General features: G+C 37.9%; 1 protein-coding gene across 1 annotated transcript in view; it reads right to left on the minus strand.

The window, feature by feature from the left end:
- ccdc141 (coiled-coil domain containing 141) overlaps window positions 1-9,971 on the minus strand; it is an 87,137-nt gene that overhangs the window by 75,393 nt on the left and 1,773 nt on the right. The gene's annotated exons all lie outside the window — the stretch shown is intronic.

The following is a 9,971-nucleotide window of genomic DNA, read 5'->3' on the forward strand; positions in this document are numbered from 1 at the left end:
CTGTATCACATTATAAGCTCTGTGGTACTTTATATATTTCTGTATACTAAGAAAATACATAGGACACAAGTGTAAATCATATCTTGTCTGTTTTTGATGAGAACATAAATCTGTTGTCACAATAAAACAATACTATAAATTTGAATTTCACTTTGTTGGTAAAATCACACATCTGAACCACTCCATGGCTAAAATGAGCTCTTCTTTGTTTAGAAACAATATGTATATGCTAAATGTCTTTAAAGAAGCAGCCTTTACACCACTCAGGGGTTTTTGTTTTTAAAAGCAAATTGTTTTATTGGCATATAAAATTGCCCCCCACCCCTCCGATTTCATCAGATAGGGGACAATAATATAGTTTGACGCGGTATGTTGGTTTTCCTCCTGTCCTCCCCAATTTTTTGAGTCACCAGCCGCCACTGGTGTGGGGGTTGAATGCAGCTCATTTTTGCAGGATACAGCAGAAAGGCCTATATACATACAGTACATTATATACAAACTTTGTATGAAGTTTGGTGTTATCATTTATTTTACAATAATTATAGGTCTTATATTTATAATTCAGTAGTGGGGATGACCTATGAGTGGAAGGGAAAAATGGAGTGAGGGTGACAGGGTGGGGGTTTCCTCTCCTTCCCTCCTAGGGTCCTGAGGGGGTCTGTTGCTGCCCGGGTGCCACCGCGAATTCCCCATGAGGCCTCCCCACACCGCATCCAAACAAGCAAGCTAGCAGAACAGCGAGCCTCATTAATCTTTTTTCAATAAATCATTCAAATGTATCTTCCTGATGGTGTGATCCTTGCTAGTGAATAAACTAAATCTTGAATCTTGAATCTTTAATTAGTGTCATCCTTTACCAGTGGTGGACAAAGTACACAACTCCAAAATACTTAAGTATTCAAAAGTACATTTTCTTTTTAATGTCAACGCATTGTTGTATTGTTGCCACAATGCATATACAGAACCTAATGACTCTGAAATAACCTTCTGAATACACTGACTTGCTTGTACAACCTGTACAATAAAAAGCTTGTAGAATATGCTTCAAAGCCTATATAAATGCCTATAGAAACACAATTGAATCAACAAAAAGACAGCCATTGTCATTTTTATTTTTTTATTTAACACACCCCACTCCATCTCCACAAAACAGCATGTCAGTGTTCTGACACAGCTCTGGTAATGTGTGTGTGTGTGTGTGTGTATGTGTGTGCATTCGTGCACATGTGTGCATCAGGCACAGTGGGATTGCTGTAGATGCCTCTTCCTCAGAAAATAAAAAATAAATAAAACAACCTCCCTACCTTAAATAAACAGTTACACACCTCTAGCTTTACAACTGCCCAACAGCAACACTGCTTTCATTTCAAAAATCTGAAACATGGACTTCAGATATGGCCATGGGTGTTCTGGTGAGGAATCATCATATCATCATCTTTATCTGCCATACTCATCATTACCACCACCACCAGGTTCAAACTGAACTGTTCAAAAAGCAATTTGAACTTGCCTGACATCGTAGGAAAAGTTTACTGTGATTGGATTTTCTAGCCACCCTCTTCTTCGTCTTCTTCGGGAGCTTACGTTCAGGCTTTATTTGGCTTGTAGTAACTTGAGTTAAGTTTCGAAAAAAGTTTAGTCTGACTACGCTCAAATCTTCAGCGGCGTCTACTTCAAAATAAAATACTGTACGTGTTTACTTCAAAATTAAATTACTATACGTGGAAATACGAGACTTAATGTTACTAATAAAACAAAACAAATTAACTTGTTGCAATAAAAGATTAAATTTGGATACATTTGATTGAAAAACAAATGAAAAAGATGTCTTAAGAATTTTCTTGAGGTCTTGGAGGCCAGCTCAAAGAGGAATCTCTTTGAGGCTGTTTTTATATGTTAGAATAAGATGGGAGGAGTTTTAGGGATGTTCTAAAGGGGTTTGTGCCGAACTATTGATGAATATTCAATTTCTTTGTTCTAGAGGCTTTAGGTGTGGCTGGTGGTCTGCAGGCTGTGCCTCCTGAAGTAAAGGAATTTGGGAAAATCTAATTCTGAGTTTTTACATGCAAAAACTTACACTTCAAGTCACTGTTGCCTTTTATTTCACATTAAGCTGTAAACACATTCCTGTCATAATGTCCAAACATTCATGATATTTCTGATTAATAATGGTCCTGTCAGCTTGTATCATATTTGTAAAACCATTAAAGAAACACTTAAGCATATTACATGATACATAATAAGTCAGTTCTTCTAATAACAAACATTAACCTTCATTGGTTCAACTTTCTCAAACTATCTACACATCTTAAACCATCTACTGAAATAAAGAAACATATTTAATTAAAGCTGCAAGCAGTGTTGAATGGACCTTCGTGCCCTTGCGCACGTCGGGCCGCAGCGCAGTCCAAGGGCTTCTATCACAGGCATGTAGATGTCTTCAGACCCGGGCTGTTTTCAGACAGTGCAAGACGGAGATAAACATCACTTCCTTTGTCCATTGTTTTGCCCGCTGCTGGGGCTGCTTTGCTACAATTTCGTAGGGGACCCTATTCAGCCAGTTTGCATCACTGACTGAATATTGTCATGAGGACGTGTTCAGGCCGGGACTCTTATCAAACATGCAAAGTTTGGTGCGGACTGGAGCATTTGCACTTAAGTTATAGCAGTTTCCTCTGTCATGGCGAAACATCAAAACTCAAAACTCAAAACTCAAAACCCAAAAAACTGCTACTCCACCCACTGGCAGGTTCATTAAAGTTTTAATGCTGAGCTCCGGAACTCTAGTCTTCCTGAGCTCTTCCCTCATATATTGTCTTTTTTGATCATACTTTGTACAATCTATGCTTGCATGTGTAATAGTTTCCTCAGCAAAGTGGGAAGAAATATGTGCATATATCGGCAATCGCCAAAAATGATAGTCAAAAAGTAATCGTGTTAAATAACTGTGATGTCAATATTGAGCAAAAATAATTGTGATTATGCTTTTTGCCATAATCAAGCACCCCTAAAGAGAACATACATTTTGATTTACATACACACACACACACACACACAAAGCATTTAAATATGTATGTGATAAATTGTTGACTTTAATTAAAGCTGCAAGCAGCGTTAGGCGGGCCTTCGCGCCCTTGCGCACGTCGGGCCGTGGCGCAATCAAAGGGCTTCTGTTACGGGCATGTAGATGTCTTCAGACCAGGGCTGTTTTCAGACAGTGCAAGAAGGAGACAAACACTTCCTTTGTCCACTATTTTGCCCACTGTGGGGCTGCTTTACTGAAATTTCGTAGGGGGCGCTATTCAGCCAGTTTGCATCACTGATGGAATATTGTCATGTACACGCGTTCAGGCCGGGAGTCTTATCAAACATGTAAAGTTTGGTGCAGACTGGAGCATTTACAATAAAGTTATAGCAACTTCCTCTGTCATGGTGAAACATCAAATCTCAACAGCTGTGAGGATGAGAATTTTCTGCAGGGTGAGACATGGCTGCCTTGCTCACACCTGTGGCATCAAAATCATGCAAGTTTTGTGCCCATTCACTTGAATTTCAATTAGTAAATTGAAAACCCTTGATGAGTTTGTGTGTAAAACAAATTAGTTTCCTAATTTTCATCGAGTCTATTTTTAGGAATGTAAAGACTTTTAACTAGGGATGCACAACATTAGATTTTTGCCAATATCCAATATACTGACATTTCCAACTCATTGTGGCCGATTGCCAATGCCGATATATGCACATATTTTTACCAGCTGGCTGAGGAGGCTATTATTCATGCAAGCATAGATTATACTATGATCAAGAAAGATGAAGGAAGAACTTAGGAAGACTGGAGTTCAGTAGCTCAGCATTAAAGTTCTTCCCTCATATAGGCTATAGTCTTTCTTGATCATTAGTACAATATATGACTGCATGTGTAATAGTCTCCTCAGCCAAGTGGAAAAAAATATGTGCATATATCAACATCAGCAACTGGCAAAAATGACAGTCAAAAAGTGATCATGTTAAATAATCATGATCTCAATATTGAACAAAAATAATTGTGATTATGATTTTGGCCACAATCGAGCACCCCTAAAGACAACATAAATTTTGATTTACATAAATCAAAAATAAATATGTATGTGATAAATTGTAAATATGTATGTAATGAATTGTTTTCTTTAAGAAACTGTTACTTGAACATTTTTCAGTGTGCTCCTAAAGTTATATGTGTGCTCCTAATTTTTTTCATTTAGGAGCACATGTACTCCTTGAAAAAAAAAGTAAGGATTGAACACTGCTGTCAGATGTGTAGAAACACTAAGTAACTGGAGTGTGGCGCAGTCCAAGGGCTTCTGTCACGGGCATGTAGATGTTTTCAGACCTGGGCTGACAGGCCTGACTTCACCCACCCCCCCCCCTCCCATTCTCTCTCTCCCTCTCAGCTGGAGAGAATGATTTCAGAGTACTCTTCTTGTGAAATATCCTCATAAATCCCATGACTTTGGCCAAATCCTACATAAAAATCACATTTTTTTGTAGGAATTTCTGTCGCAAATCTATTGATACAGGTTTGAAAGTGGTCGGACTCATAGTTTAGACGTCAGACACCCCAGTTTGGCACAAAGTCCATGCCCAGAGATTGCCTCCCCATTGGTTTACATTGTAAGGTGTGATGTGGCACTCCAACTTTCAGGGCTTACTAGATCTAAACCATTCGAGTTATTACAAAGTTTTTTATAACTTTTGTTCAACACAGTGTGATAAGTCATGTATTAAAGTTTGAAGCCGATACCATTAACGCCCTAGGAGGAGATAGCGTTTATTCAAGGTCCAAAATTGGCACAAAATCATACTTTCATGGGTGAACTGCGGACTTCCTGTTGGATTTAGGTCAGGGGTGTCAGTGTATGATTTGTAGGTCTTGATGAGACAAATAATTGAGTTTTGGTTCAATCTCTCTACAACATTCCTACGGGCCGTGGCGGCCATTTTAGATACATAGGTGGCGCTCTCGAGCACATTTTGGCACTTTGGGGGTTAATTTTTACATTTTAACAAAGAGTTTTTGAGCATGTTTAGGGGGTCAAATTTAGGATTGAAGTGACGTACTAATAAAGAAAGAATAAGAAAGAAACAAACACACGAAATACAATAGGGTCTTCGCCCTTTGGGCTCAGGCCCAAATTAGCTTTGTGGCAGTTCTACCAACTAGTTTAATTGGATTTCTTCTTTATTTTTCATCTAAATCAAACATTATGTGATTCCATGATGTGTTACTTGCATGTGACAGGTAAAAAACTACTTGCATAACAGGTTTTTTTTGTCAACAGGGGAATCAATCCAATGACACCAGCTGCAACATGCAAATCAGCAAGTAACCTGTTAAGAATGTACCAGAGCCACATCAAACAGGCTCCTTTATGAGAGTTTTGATGGATGAGGTGCTGCAGGCTGACAGGTAATGTAATGTAATGTAATGTAATGAGTGCAATCACTCAGGTATGTTCTGAACTCACAGTCTTCATTTGTGTAATAGGCACATGTGCGTACACACATAAAGAGCCTGACTACAATATCTGGAATGTGTATTTGCTGACTCTCCCTTTATTTGTTTTATCTTTTATTTATTAGATTCTGCAGCTCTGTCCTTCTTTCAGTTTGTTGATTTAGGCAACATAACTAATAAATATAATGATATTTACTATTTAATACCACCTCTCCCCTTTTAGTGGGTCAGGAGCAGAGTTATTATTGTATTGTTAAATATATCACAATATATATGGTGTTTGTGAAAGGTGCTATATAAATAAACTTTGCTTGCTTGCTTGCTTGCATATGAAACCCAGCTGGCACATGACCAACCTTCAACTTTGAAATGTGGTCGAAACAATGTCAGTTGTTTCAGTGTTGAAAAAACATTGAAGCTTAATGCTAAATGGCTGCAAAGGCCAAAAAAATACCTATAAATCAATATTGAAATTTTAACAAGATCTGTACGTCAAATCAACATGTCTTCGACAACAGGCAAAATAAATGTATTGCCTTTTAAATTATTATTACGATCATTATTATTTTATTAGCATTTTATTATATTTTTATCATAAGACTACTTCAGAAATCTAAATTTATGTTAAATATAGAGAAAAACAACCACAATAATAATAGTTTTTGTTTTGTTTTGTTTTTTTACTGAAAAACTACTGAACCGGGTTGGTATCTCTGGTACTGAACTCAAATGGTTTTCCTCATACTGGTCTGACAGACAGTTCAATGTTCACATTAATAATTACATGTCTTCCTCCGCTCCTCACTTATGTGAGGTCGATCCTTGAACCTATTCTGTTTTTATTATATATGCTACCTCTGGGTCTGGGTTAACTCTTCCAGTGGTATCTCTTATCATTGCTATGCCGATGACATGCTTCTGTTACAAATTGGATGTCTCAAAATTTCCTCCATCTCAATTCTGACAAAACTGAGGTGATCAGTCCCAATTGTTTTACTAAGAAGGTCGGTCACTATATTGACCCTCTTGTTAGCAACATCAAGACCACAATCTTGGTATCCTTTTTGAACAACAGTTGAACTTTGAACCTCATATTACTAAGCTCATTCAATCTTGTTTCTTTCAGTTGAGGCATATTGCAACAATCAAACTTCTAGTTCATCTTTTCCTGCTTAGACTACTGTAACTCCCTCTTTACTTGCATTACTCAGTCCTCTCTTGCTCATCTTGAATTAGTGCAAAATGCAGCCACAAGGCTGTTAACAAAAACTAGTCATCGGTACCACATCACCTCAATTCTTGCCTCCCTTCATTGGCTTCCAGTAAAACATGGAACTTTAAAATTTTAAAATTTTACTAATTATGTACAAGACCTTGCATGGTCTAGCTTCTGCATATATAGCAGAGTTATTGAGCCCTAACCACCCTGATCATCTGATCAAGGCCTTTTATCTGTTCCCCATTCCTATTTTAAATCCAGAGGTGACCATGCTTTTACAGTAGTTGCTCTTAAACCTTGGAACAGCCTTCCCAATTCAATCAGATCTGCTGAATCTGTGGTTTGTTTTAAGCGGCTTCTGAAAACTCATTTCTATAGGTTAGCCTTTTTATAATTACTCTCTGTTCAATTTTGGTTTTGATTACCTTGGTCGTGGGCTTATTTGTTGTCTATGTATCAGGCATATGTATGTATGTATACATGTCAGGGTTCCCCATACATGCATTTATTTGTGGTGACCGCTACAATATCAACATTGACTGCCACATATTGATTTTCTTTTTTTTTTTACTATTTAAAATGGGTAAAATCTTATTTCATAGTAGAGCTGCATACAGCACATTGGTTTGCTTAGCCCCCTTGCCCCCTTCTCGTTCTCTCTCTCTGACTGACAGTACAGTTACAAACTAAAGTGCATGACTTTGCAGCAGCAGCATAGTCACAGCACAGAGTAGATAGTGAGAAGTCCGTCCTCCCTCCTGCTCTCTGCTGTAACTGTTAGCCAGCAGCTGCTCTCATGTCTCCCCGGGTCTCAGTTGCTTGTTTAAATAAAAATTAAAACCACTACTGCAATAGTACAACAAAATAAGAGAATTAAATGTGGACTCTTGAACATTAGATCTCTGTCATCTAACGCCATATTAGTAAACGATTTAATCTCAGATCATCATATTGATTTATTTTGTCTTACTGAAACCTGGCTGTGTCGTGAAGAATATGTCATATGCCTTAATGAATCCACTCCCCCCAGTCATATTAATACTCACATTCCTCAGGACACTGGCCGAGGAGGTGGAGTTGCAGCCATTTTCACCTCAAGCCTAATCATCAACCCTAGACCTAAATTTAATCATGACTCATTCGAAAGCCTTGTTCTTAGTCTCTCTCGCTCAACCTGGAAAACTAGAACAGCCAGTTCTATGTGTTATAGTGTACCGTCCTCCTGGCCCGTACTCTGAATTCCCTTTAATAATTTTTCCACAAACTCCTACTTTATCAGACCATTACTTAATAACTTTTGAATTCTTATTACTGGATTACACACCATTAGACAAAAATATCCTCACTAGATGTCTATCTAGTGAGGACTGATAGTGTTGTAGATAAATTTAAGGAAGCAATTCCATCAGTACGGAATTCACTGCCATGTCTCAATACTACAGAGGACTCTTATGTTAACTTTAGTCCCTCCCAAATTGATAATCTTGTTGATAGTGCTGCAGGCTCATTAAGAAAAACACTCGACTCCATCGCAAGATAATAAAAGATAATAAAACATAAGAGGTTAGCTCCATGGTATAACTCCCAAACCCGCAAATTAAAGCAAACATTGCGAAAATTGGAAAGGATTTGGCGTTCCACCAAAGTGGAAGAATCTCGCTTAGTCTGGCAAGATAGTCTTAAAACATATAGGAAGGCCCTCTGTAATGCCAGAGCCGCCTATTACTCAGCATTAATAGAAGAGAATAAAAACAGCCCTAGGTTCCTTTTCAGCACTTTGGCTGACAAAGAGTCATAACTCTACTGATCCATGTATTCCTATAGCTCTCAGTAGTAATGACTTTATGAGCTTCTTTAATGACAAAATTCTAACTATTAGAGACAAAATTAACCACCTCCTGCCCTCAACCATCAACCTGTCTCTTAGACTCCATCCCAACTAGGTTGCTTAAGGAAGCCTTACCCTTAGTTAGCACTTCTTTACTAGATATGATCAATCTGTCTTTAGTAACAGGCTATGTACCACAGTCTTTTAACGTAGCTGTAATTAAACCTCTTCTTAAGAAGCCTACTCTTGATTCAGGCATTTAAGCCAATCGTAGACCTATATCTAATCTTCCCTTTCTCTCTAAGATCCTTGATAAAGCAGTCTCTAATCAGTTATGTGACTTTCTACATAACAATAGTTTATTTGAGGATTTTCAGTCAGGATTTAGAGCGCATCATAGCACAGAGACAGCACTAGTGAAAGTCACAAATGACCTCCTAACTGCATCAGACAAAGGACTTCTCTCTGTACTTGTCTTGTTAGATCTTAGTGCCGCATTCAACACAATTGACCATCAAATCCTTTTGCAGAGACTGGAATATTTAATTGGCATTAAAGGAACTGCATTAAGCTGGTTTAAGTCCTATTCATCAGACAGATTTCAGTTTGTACATGTTACTGATGAATCCTCCATGAAGGCAAAAGTTAGACACAGAGTTCCACAAGGTTCTTTGCTTGGACCAATACTATTCACCTTGTATATGCTTCCTTTAGGTAATATTATTAGGAAACACTTCATTGTTATGCAGATGATACCCAATTATATTTATCAATGAAGCATGATGAAACCAATCAGTTAAACAAACTCCAAGCATGCCTTAAGGACATAAAGACTTGGATGACCTGCAATTTTCTACAACTAAACTCAGATAAAACTGAAGTTATTGTGCTTGGCCCTAAACACCTTAGAAACACATTATCTAATGATAAAGCTACTCTGGATGGCATTACCCTGGCCTCCAGCACCACCGTAAGGAATCTGGGAGTTATCTTTGATCAGGATATGTCCCACATATATCAAATTTCAAGGACTGCCTTTTCTCACTTACATAATATTGCAAAAATCAGGCACATCCTGTCCCAAAAAGATGCAGAAAAACTAGTTCACGCATTTGTTACTTCTAGGCTGGATTATTGCATTTCCTCATTATCAGGCTGCAATAACAAGTCTCTAAAGACTCTCCAGCTGGTCCAGAATGCAGCTGCACATATACTAACAAAAACTATAAAAAGAGATCATATTTTTCCCATCTTAGCTTCGCTACATTGGCTTCCTGTAAAATCTAGAATTGAATTTAAAATCCTTCTCCCAACTTACAAAGCCCTTAATGGTCAGGCACCATCATATCTTGAAGAGCTCATAATACCGTATTATCCCACTAGACTAAACAACATGCAACTAAGTGGTTTCAGCGACAGCAGGGTCCATA

This window comes from Thunnus maccoyii, chromosome 11, assembly GCF_910596095.1.
Source record: "Thunnus maccoyii chromosome 11, fThuMac1.1, whole genome shotgun sequence".
Classification (NCBI taxonomy): domain Eukaryota; kingdom Metazoa; phylum Chordata; class Actinopteri; order Scombriformes; family Scombridae; genus Thunnus; species Thunnus maccoyii.